The sequence below is a fragment of the Antechinus flavipes genome, chromosome 4, assembly GCF_016432865.1.
Source record: "Antechinus flavipes isolate AdamAnt ecotype Samford, QLD, Australia chromosome 4, AdamAnt_v2, whole genome shotgun sequence".
NCBI classification, from domain to species: domain Eukaryota; kingdom Metazoa; phylum Chordata; class Mammalia; order Dasyuromorphia; family Dasyuridae; genus Antechinus; species Antechinus flavipes.
Window position 1 is genome coordinate 461,633,199 of NC_067401.1, and position 11,189 is coordinate 461,644,387.

Consider the following 11,189-nt stretch of genomic DNA (forward strand, 5'->3'; position numbering starts at 1 on the left):
TTCTCCTAATGCCATTCAAAACCACATTCACTTCTTTAACTAAGTTTGCACTTGCTAAGACTGAGTTTGCATTTTACTAAAACCCCTCAATTTTTTTCTAATAAGCCTCTACTCACACCTTCCTACTTTATGCTTGTGATATTGATTTTTTGAACCCAGTTGTTACTTTGCATTTATGAGCATCAAATAGAAAAATGTTATTAAAAATAAGCTACCCTTTGAGTGTCACCCATATTATTCTGCCTCCATCCACTAGGCTATTCTGTTCCCTGATTCTAGATAATGAAAGATAAAAAAGTAAAAAATATATTTCCCTTCCCAGTCAAGGTGAGGGTTGGAGTATCCTAGATTAAAAAGAAGTCTTATACAACTCTGAGGGGCCACTTCACAGCTCTCAGATTAGCTAAAATAACAAGAAAAGATAATGATAAATGTTGGAGGGGACACCAAAACTGGGACACTAATGCATTGTTGGTGAAGTTGTGAAATGATCCAAACACGCTGGAGAGCAATTTAGAACTATGTCTAAAGAGCTATAAAACCATGTATACCCCTTGATCCAGCAGTATCTCAGAACACTGTCCTGTGTCTTGCCACCAAAAAGGAATGAACTTCTCAGCTTCTGCAATTAATGGAGTCCCACTTTGTCATATTATTAGCCCCAAGCATGATTAAAGATCACCAAATAAATATTTAATGACTCAATGTGGAACTGCTGTTAAGCATCTGAGTCTGTATCCCAAAAAGATCATAGAAGAGGGAAAAGACGCCATTTGTGCAAAAATGTTTGTGGCAGCCCTTTTTGTAGTGGCAAGGAATTGGAACAGGGTGGCTGCCCATCCGTTGGAGAATGGCTGAATAAGTTATAGGATATAAACGCGATGGAATTATTGCTCTATAAGAAATGGTGAATGGACTGATTTCAGAAAAGTCTGAAAAGACTTACATGAACAGACGCTAAGTGAAGTGAACAGAACCTGGAGAACATTGCACATGGCAACAAGGTCATATAATGATCAACTCTGGTGGACGTGGCTCTTTTCAACAGTGAGGTGATTCAAGGAAATTTCAATAGACTTGGAATGGAAAGTGCCATCTGAATTCAAAGAGAAAACTATAGGAATTAAATGTGGATCAAAGCAAGGCAGTTTCACCTTTGTTGTTGTTGTTTGGTTGTTTCCTTGTTTTGTTTTGTTTTTCCCCTTCCTCTTGTGCTGAGCTGGGAACTCCTGCGAATATTTCTGCATCAAGCTCATGATTCCCATGAGGATTTAGTGTTAGGTTTTAACTAGTTTATTGGGAAAGGGTTGAATGATGGGAGTTGTAGTCATCATCTCTGTACATGGCAAGAGAAGCATTGTGGAACACACCAGAAAAATGGACTTTGATCAGGGAACTGTGGATTGGGAAATCCATCCTGCTCAAAATGAAGAAACATTCATGTAATGTGCCCTATGGGTCTGGCACCGTGCATGGGGGGAATATGAGATGATGGGGCAATCCCTGCCTGCAGAGTTTACATTCAATAGGTAGGGATACAATACATAAGAGATGCAATGAATGGCTAGCATTTATAGGCTGCTTTGGGGTCTACTGTGTTATTTTATTTGATTACACACACACACACATACATGCCTTTTAGAGGCTTAGTTGACAGAATGCTGGGGAGGGGGAAGGGAGTGATGGAGTGAGGAGAGATCATGTGGTCCGTGAACACATCACATCGATTTGAAATGAGAAGACCTTGGTTTAAATCTCAGCTTTGCTCCTCACATGATTCATGCTTAATATACATTTGCAGGCTGACTAATTAAATAACCAAAGGCTTCGATTCTGGCTTGTGGAACATGAAGTATCACCTCTCGGCTTAAACAGCACCTCTTCCCGGAAGCCTGTCCTGATTATTCCAAACAGAAATGAGCTGTCCCTCCTTCAGCCTGGGTAGCATTAGGTCTGGCCCTCCCAGGTTTTGTTTGGCAATAAAATCGTTGCTGAGCAGAGAAGCAGCGGAACTGTGGGAAGCAGGGATGGAAAGGATGGCTCAGGGAGCGACAGGGAACCAAAGGGAGAAAGGAGGGATGGGGAGGAGCCCCGAGAGAGAACCTGGAGCAAGGAGAGAGGAGGGAGGAGTAAGGAATGGGGGTCTAGAGGAGAAAATCAGGACGCTGGAGCAAGGAGGGGAGAAACAGCAGGAAGGAAAGGGGCGTGAGGAGGAGGGGAAAGAGGAAGAGGAGGAGGAGGGAGGAAAAGAGGAAGGCAAGGGGAGAGAAGTGGAGGAGAGCCCCGGGGCCAGGCTGCAGAGACAAGCGCAGCCAGCCTCAAACTGAGCAGCCGGAAGATCCCCTCCTGGAGCCTGGCCCCGGATTAGGGCAGAGGATGGCGCTCGGAGCCCGGCGGGAGCATTGCCAGCCCCCACGGTTCAAGGGCAGCCCCGGCGCCTCCTGGAAACCAGCCGCCAGCCCTCTCCAGCGCCAGGGCCAAGGGGCCACGACCCGCGCGGGCTCCGTCACCCGGGCGTCCCCGGGAACACGCGGGGGGGCACGCCGAGCCAACCCCAGCCTGAGCGGTGGCCGGCATCCGTCTGGGAGCGAAGTGGAGCAGATCCCTCCCCCAGAGGAGAGAAGGCAGAAGGAACGCCCAGGGGGAAGCTGAGGACGGGGAGGGGGCGGAGAGAACACGGAGGCCCACCCCCAATTCAGCGGCCTTTGAAAATCGCTTTGAATCAGCCGCTTCCTGCCCCCCACCCCCCACCTTGCTGCAACCCAAACATGAATCATGGCAAATGTGGAGGGAGAGAGGGAGGGAGGGAGCGAGGATGAGAGAGGGAGAAGGAAGGAGGAAGGAGATCTTCCTGTTTGGGTCTAGGCGAGAAGCAAGTGCAGCATCCTGGGAGGGCAGCGCCAAGGAGCCCCCCGCGGCGCAGCCCGGCCCGGCCCCATTGGAGGGGCCCGCGCCGGGGGAAAGGAAGGTCCCCAGCCCCCTCGAAAGGCCAAAGCTAACCTGGGCTGCCCCCCTTCCGTCCCCCTCCATCCCCCCTCCTCCACCCTCACTTCCAGAACCCAGGGTTTCTTTGCGCCTTTTCCGGTTAAATATCTGCAACCTCCCGGGTCCTGAAGGTCGCTAGCCGGCCCCGGCTCGGAGGGGATTAATAGTCACTGCGAGGGATTCCCCCGCGTCTCCCAGACCCTGAAATCCCCAGCCCGGAAGAGCCAGGAGCCCGGGGCTTCTGCCTAATGAAGCAGCGCGTCACCTGCAAGCTTCCTGCTAATTAGGATCCGCAGTCATTTGTTATTTTCTCCCCCCGCCCCCCCCCATTCCCCCAAGTTGGGGTTCTCTCCCTGTCTCCATCCCTCTCTGGCCGCTGAGCGCGGTGCAAATAGAGACGTGAAGTCATCCAGGATGAAAACGCAAACCCCCTCCCGTTCCCCCCCAGAGAAGCCGTTCGCCTCCTCCAGCGCCCCCGCTCCCAGGGCCACGGCAGGGCTCGGAGGTCGGACCCGGCTTCTGGGGGCCGCAGAAGCCCGCCCGCCGTGGTGCTTACATAACTGCAATGGTGCGGCTGGCCCCGAGCCGCCTTCTCCCCCCCGCGGCGACGGCTCCTCCGCGTCCCGGCCGGGTCTCCCGTCCCTCCCGGGCCCGGCGGCCGCCCCAGGTGCAGGCTGCCCTTACCTTTCCTTTCAGATTCGCTCATCCTCTCCTTCCTCCTCCTCCGGGAGATGCGGATGAGCAGGAAACCCAGCTGCCGACTGGTCCCACACCGACTTTTGATTTGTTATTCCCCGGCTGTCAAAGGTCACGAGGCAAGGAGGCTAGCCTCCCTCAAGCTGGGGCACCCCGAGGGAGCGACGGAGCGGTGATAATTGCATGCAACTGGATATGGCTGGGTCCTACTTAATCGTGATTATGCAGGACCCCAGAAGGGATGGGGATCCAGGCAGATATAAACACGGAGCACAAAACGTGGCCTGGAGTCGGATCTGGAGCTGCCAGGGATTTGTCCTTCACCGCTGTACTCTTCAGTTCAGTTCGTCTTCGTCTCTGGCCGGAGCTGTTGAGGGATGAGGGAGGGAGAGAGTCAGCGTCACGCAGAGAGAAAGGGGGGGAGGGGCACTGGAGACCCCAGAGTTAACATTGGGTCCTAGGGCATTGTCTTAGAACCAACCTTTGCATAACCATAATGACTAGGCTTGCAATGATTTTGTAAGAGTTGCAAAACACTTTATAAGAATGATCTCATTTACTCCTCACAGCAAGGGGGAAGGGAAGGTGCTATTGTTTGGTCCACTTTACAGATGAGGAAACTGAGACCAAAGAAGTGACTAGAGGCTCACCCCTGGGAGGACCAAAGCAGGATTTGCACTTGGGCTTTGCTGACTCTATGCCCAAAATCTACCCACTGTGCCATCCAGCTGCATGGAGAAAGGACATGGGGGCCATTGCATGAATGTGTCAGCCGGCAAGCGATAAGCATTTCTGCTTGAATGCCAAGGGAGCAGAGAGAATTGTGGGTTTGGACCGGAAGGGTCAAATCCCAGCATTAGCTTTCTATCTATGACATATCCATCTGTATCTATTACAGTATGTACTACATATATGATGTGTGTATGTTTCATATGTTATATGACTCTATGTATTCATATATCTTGTTTGTACATAGTTGTTTCTCTTTCTCCCCCACTAGACCATGAGCTCCTCTGGAGCAGGGACGGTTTTGCCTTTCTTTGTACCCCCAGCACTCATTAAAGTGCCTGGAACATCCTAGGTGCTTAATAAGTGCTTGTGGATGACTTGACTTTATGACTTACGTGACCTCAGCCCATTTTCTTGTGTTTTGTCTCAGTTTCCTCTTCTCTAACAGGAAAGGGTTGGACCAGAACAACCCAGATCAGAAGTCATTTATTGGATTTTTTTAACGTTTCCGGGTGATGGGGAGACAAAGGTAAAAATGAAATAGCCCCTCCCTCAAAGAGCTTCCGTTCTACTGGGAGGAAACAATGGGCATACATGTAAGTAGATACAAAACTTATAAACAAATACAATATTAATAAATATAATAAAAAGAAATACCCTGTTGCAGTACAATTGAAATAAATACAAGATGCGATGGAGGTCAATAGTTCTGAATCTGGAAAGCAAGGAGTTTGGCCTGGGAGATTTTTAAAACCTCTTCCAGCTCTTGTCCTAAGCCACTCAAGAGTCAGTGGCTGAGTCATAAGCAACCACAAGGTAGGCAAGACCATGGGACTTTTTAAAAGAGAAATCAGGAATAATCAAGAAAGAAAAGCCTTGAATACTTTTCCTCTTCAGGCATTAAGTTCCCTGGGTCATCTATTCTGATTTTTTAATTTTTAGAAGGAGGGAAAAAGTGGCCCAGAAAAGTTATTCTGGATTGGACAGAGGTCCCCTATCTGCAAAGCCTTCTTCTTTCCTAATATCAAGGATATTTTCTTCCCCACCAGTGGAGAAATAAACCTGTTCAGGTGAAGGCTGCTCTATCAAGATCAATAGCATCTTTCCCCCTGAGATTGCATTGTATTTGTTTCCCATTGTGCTGATGGGTAAACTGATAAATCTTTGGGGTAATTGAAGGGTCAAAAGCAAAAGATAAAGAATAGAAAAGAAAACAATTCATTTCTTCTAGTCAGGAAGGTCTCTGGATCATAGATTTACAGATGAAAAAGGAACTCGGAGGTCATTATATCCAACACCTTTCCTCATTTTACAGATGAAGAAACTGAAGTTCAAAGGAGGCAAAGGGAGTTTCCCAAGGACTAAGTAACAGCATCTGGATGTAAATCCTGCTCTTCTCTTTCCAAACACCAGCATTAGTATTTCTGGTGCTTTGGAAAAATCCTATCTGCCCTCAAGTGGTAGGAATATACAGAAGCAATGGCTGAAACAAAGCAGTTGATTTTGGAACCTCTGAGGGGGCAAATATGGCGGCAGAACCTAAGTGGATTTGGCCAGGTGTTTGAGTTGGGGAGCAAGGTGGAGAGCTAACGTGTATGGCTTCTTTCTGTTGACTTTGAACATCTCTAAGAAAATAAGGGAATTTTAAAGATAAATGCCCATCTTTTCTTGACTCCAGACTTAATTGACTTCTGAATTTTTGTGGCTCTTGAAAGACAGATGAACAAAGCTACCTTGGGAGAGATTAACTGCCAAATGCCCTCTCACTGTGAGGAAAGAGAAGTCTCCAGCTCCAAGGACTGTGGATTCATGGGAGGGAGATTGCTTCTGAAGTGAGCAATGGAACCAAGATGCAAGCTCACTGTTTCTCACTCCTAGTCCAGAGGATTTTGCCAATACATTTTCCCTCCTGGCTCTTGGTACAAGACTCAATATTTCTCCTCTTCTGCCGGCATTTTAGTACTTTCTCCACCATGGTTATCTGCTTCTTACAGATCTTGTATATACCTGGAAATGGCATTTCTTTCTCCCTCCAATGTAAGCACCTTAAGGGCAGGAATTGTTTTCACTTCTGCATTTTTATTCCCAATATCTGGCCCAGTGCCTAGTATTCAGTAGGTGTTTAATAAATGTTTGTTCAGAGTGATTCATTTCTTTCTGAAATGCATTGAATCTGGAGTTCCAGGGTTAAATTTGGAGGATGAGGGTAGCAAAAGGATCAAGGCTTTGAATCATCTCTTTTGAAAAGTGGGAAGAAAGAGCATTGAATGTGGGGAACAGAGAGCTCTGAGCTTGAACTATTCTTATCTTTCTTTGTATCATAAGAGGCAGGCACTTAGAACATGCTTGATTATTACTTTCCTCCTTTCTCATGAGCCTCAGTTTTCTCATCTGTCAAGTGATGAGCAGTTCTAGATGCCCTTTGAGATCCTTCCCAGCCCTCATTCTGTGAGCTTATGATCTTAGTGCAAGGTAATTCAGAATTTTTGTTAAAAAAAGAAAAAGAAAACAAAAGCAAAATTGGGAAGGATTTTTTTGTGCCATCGCCTTCAAGTCCTAAACTAAAGCAAGGACTCTTTTTCCTTTATCTGATAAACTCTTTTTAAAAACCGCTTGGCCATATCTGAGTAGGATCATAAATGGAGAACTTCAAGGGACCCTGGAAATCAGCAGTTTCAACCCATTTATTTTGCAAAAAGGGAAAGTGAGGCTCAGAAAAACTAAGTGAATCACTCATTGTCACACAACTAGGGGATCTAGTGAGTATGGTCTCCTTCTATGAGAAGGCGAGGCTGGATTTGGCCCCAGGTTATCCTAATTCCCAAGCCAGTATTCTACATATTAATTCCCTTCCTCCTTGTATATTATACAAACTCATCCAATCCTAATCATGGATGGAGAGCTGGGAGGAGTCTTGAAAGCCATCAAGTCCAGACTTCTCATTTTAAAGATGAGGAAACTGAGGCAAGAGTGTCTTGTCCGGGGTCGGTCAGCTAGAAAGTAGCGATGAAGGCAAGGGATGAATTTGGATCTATTGTGACTCCAAGGCCAGGTTCTGACCACTCTGCAACCCAGCTTCCTTCTCAGCTACCTCCATAGATGTCCCAGGAGTCCCTCCAACACAATGAGTTCCACAAAGACCATCCAAGCCAGTCTCCTGCTCTCCAGGAACAATAGAATCCTCTGAGCTTCCCCCACAACGGGGCTTCCCTGGACCACAGCAATGACTCACACATACCAGCAGGGCTTAATTAAGTTGATATCAAGAACAATTTAAAACACGTAATTATGAAAATATGCTCCAATTTAAGGATTCAACAAAAATTATTTCTCCACCTCTGCTGCAAGGCAAAAGCTTCTGTGCCCAGAGCCGGGCCCACAAGGGATGCTCTTGTCCCCGGGGCTGCCCAGCTCGGCTCACAGTCCCAGCTTTGTCACTCAATTGTTCTGAGTCATTTTTCCAGTGACTCATGCCGGGCAAACTGGGCTGTTCTGGAAGCACCATCAAGGTCATCCGGATCTGGAATATAACCCAATTCAAAATGAATAAAGCTGCCTTGTTTTGCAGGATTTTTTTTTTAAAAAGCAGCTATAATCTGCTGGGTTATTCTTATATCCTGCTGAATTTTATCTGGGGAATATATAAATATATATATTTTTTTACCTAAAAGTCTTTTCATCTCTCTTGGAACTTTTCCTATTTATCTATTCTCCAGAGAACAAAAGGAGAAATTACACATTACACTAAAACCTAAGGCCAAATGAGGAGGATGGGGCATCAATCTCACCGCTTCCCTCCAACTGCCACCTTCAAGGTCCCACTACATAGCACCTCTCTCCAGCTACTTTGCCACCATTCTCATCGGTACCATTATGAATTGAAACACACGAATTACAATAAGAAATGTAGCCAACATTTTGATTAGGTTTTACGATGTGCAAAGGGCATTACAAACATTATGTAATTTCATACTCACAATACCCCTGCAAGGTAGGGACTATTATTGTCCCCATTTTACAGATGAAGAAACCAAGGCAAATGTGTTAAATGTTAAATGACTTGCCCAAAGTCACACGGCCATTAAGTGTCTGAGGCTACATTCACACTCAGCTCTTCCTGACTTCAGGGCCTGGGCTCTATGGACTATACCACCCAACTGCCTATGAATGATTATTTATAAATATTATCAATTTTCATTTGTAGATAGGAAGTTTAAGTTCCAAGAGATTAAATGCTTTAGCCAAAGTAAGTATTGGATTTAAACTTTAATCTCTTGACTCCTTAATCCAGAATTCTCTAAGACCTTGGATTCATGGTTCTAGAGGAAAGAGACCCAAGAAACCACCAAAGTCTAGCGTTTCATAGTCCTTTTAGCAGCCTGGACAGCCTGTGAGAGTCTGGTAAGACTTAGGGAGTCCTTCTTAGAATCCTATTTTTTAACACACAAAATAAAATCCATAGGATTAAAAGGAAAACAATCATCCTGAAATATAGTTACCAAAAACCCAAGCTCATCCCTGAACTATGGCAAAGACTTCCTTTTATAGGGGAAAGAAACAGGCCCAGAGAACTGTCTACTCCACCACCACAGTATATCCCCTATCTGAGCCTCCTCTCCATGCATGTTGCCATTGCTCCTTTGCCACCCCTCGAGATAATTGGGGTATCCTTCTTTTGAGTTCTCCCGATGCTGCTCTCTGCCCTTGCCAAGGTGCCCTTCATACCATTGCCAGGTGGCAGAGGAGGTAGCAGGCTGCCTTAGTTTAGGGAGTTAGTGAAGTCATAGCCCCATTCCTATTCTTCTCTGTATATACGGGTATCATTATACTACTTTAACTCCTCTGCTCAATAATCTCCAATGGCTACCCATTTTCTGAGCAAAATTTCTATTTCTTGACCTAATATTCAAGGGCCCCACTCCCTGGTGTCCCGCTTTTCCAACCTTCTCTCAAATTGTCTCTCTCCCTGGTCTTTCTATTCCATCAAAATAAAATAAACCTCTGAACTTCCATCTTTCCCATCGGTTCATACCACGGGGCATCCCCATGGGCCGAGGAAAGGCTCGGCAGGGGGTCATGGCCCAAATCCAAGACGCAGTCACTCACATTAAGCCAAGGGAGCAAGCTGGGATCCTGTTTTGAGAAGCACTGACTCATCATTTGTCACCAATCTGACATATAACAATCGAAACCATACTCCTTCCCAATTTGCTGCCCACAGATAGCACCCTTCCATTCTCCAATATCATCCCAACCACAACCAAAATCTCTGTTTCTGGAGCTGATGCTTCCTTTCTAGAGCTGCCATTCTTGGAGTCTCTCACTCACTCAAGCATGCATTTATTAGGCACCTATTAATAAAAGAAGAAGCCTGGCACATTGGAAAGTGCTGGATTTGTAATCAGAGGACTTGGGTTTGAATGCTATTTGAGTCATTTACTTTTGAGTAAGAATACATCACTCGCTTACCATATCCCAGCCTCAGTTCTCCATTTGAAAAAGTGAAGGGATTAGACAAGAGGCCTCTGAAGCCTTTTCAGTTCTGGATCTATGATCCCACCTCCCAGAGTTACCATGAAGACAAACCGAGATCATATTTGTAAACTGAAGTACTACATAAATGTCAACTGCCGCTGTGGTGGCTCTCGTTATCCTGCTAGTGAGAAGGGCTTGAGTCACATCTTCTCTGAGACGTTCAGCTCCTCATCTATCAAACGCAGGGACCGGACTAGATTGCTGGGAAGAACTTTTGAGCTGGAGATCTCGGCTTCTATAACATGCCTGACCCCAGAGGGGAAACAACATCCACCCATTCATTCAGTAAACTATTTTAAGCACTTACTATGTGCCAGGCACTGTGCTATACAGAAATACAGACATACATACATATATAGGAACCGACAACATTCAAACAAAAGGAGTCAACTGGTTTAACAGCCAGGGGGTGAGGGGGGTGATATTCACATACACTTTTACTTTTACATTTTTATTTTACTTTTTACATCTTTTATTTTTATATTTTTACTTTTAATTTTTTTTTACATTTTTATATTTACTTTTTTAATCTTCATTTTTACATTTAATCTTCATTATTAACATTTTCCCAAACATTTTCCTACATCTAGACAATTAACAGAACAGAAAGAGCCAACTTCCCATCTGCAGCATTTGTCCGTTTCCAAGATATAATTATTTACCTTGAAAATTTAACAGTTAACTTTTACCAAGCCAGAATCATTTCCAGCACACTTCTGGATATAAGGTAATTTGATCAGAGGAGTAACTAGAAGCTGAGAGGCCTTGAAAGGACTCTGACCGAGGCCTACTTTGAGATGAGCCTTAAAAGAAACCAGACACTCCAAGAAGCCAAGGTGAGGAAGGAGAGGCCACTGGACAAGCCCGAAACCACTGGCCCCAGCTTGGAAGTTACTTCCTAAGGCTATCATAGCCTCCCATGAAATTGCAGAAACTTGCTTCCATTTCCCCAGAGCAAAGCTGACCCAGTTTGTCCCATTAACCCCCACAGGGTCTCCGGCTCCATGACCAGATTGACCACAGAAATTCACGGGCTTATAACTGCAAGGGATATTGGAGATGAAAAGAACATAAGAACATAGAGAAATGGGGGGGATTTAAGAGGCGATCTGGTTCTTGCTTTGCCCATGACAAGACTGAGATCCAGAGAGTGACTTGTCCAGTGTCATATAGTAATCTAATCTGGCAGATAGTAGATACTTGATAAATGCCTTATTGATTAATTGAGGGAGAAGAGAATCCTA

General features: G+C 45.6%; 1 protein-coding gene across 1 annotated transcript in view; it reads right to left on the bottom strand.

Annotated features, from left to right (window-relative positions):
- The window catches only part of DNAJC6 (DnaJ heat shock protein family (Hsp40) member C6), a 163,930-nt gene extending 159,914 nt beyond the window's left edge, over positions 1-4,016 (bottom strand). The window contains exon 1 of the mRNA XM_051999494.1: positions 3,670-4,016. The gene's annotated coding sequence lies outside the window, so the exon portion shown is untranslated. The remainder of the gene's footprint in view (positions 1-3,669) is intronic.
- Between the last annotated feature and the right edge of the window lie 7,173 nt (positions 4,017-11,189).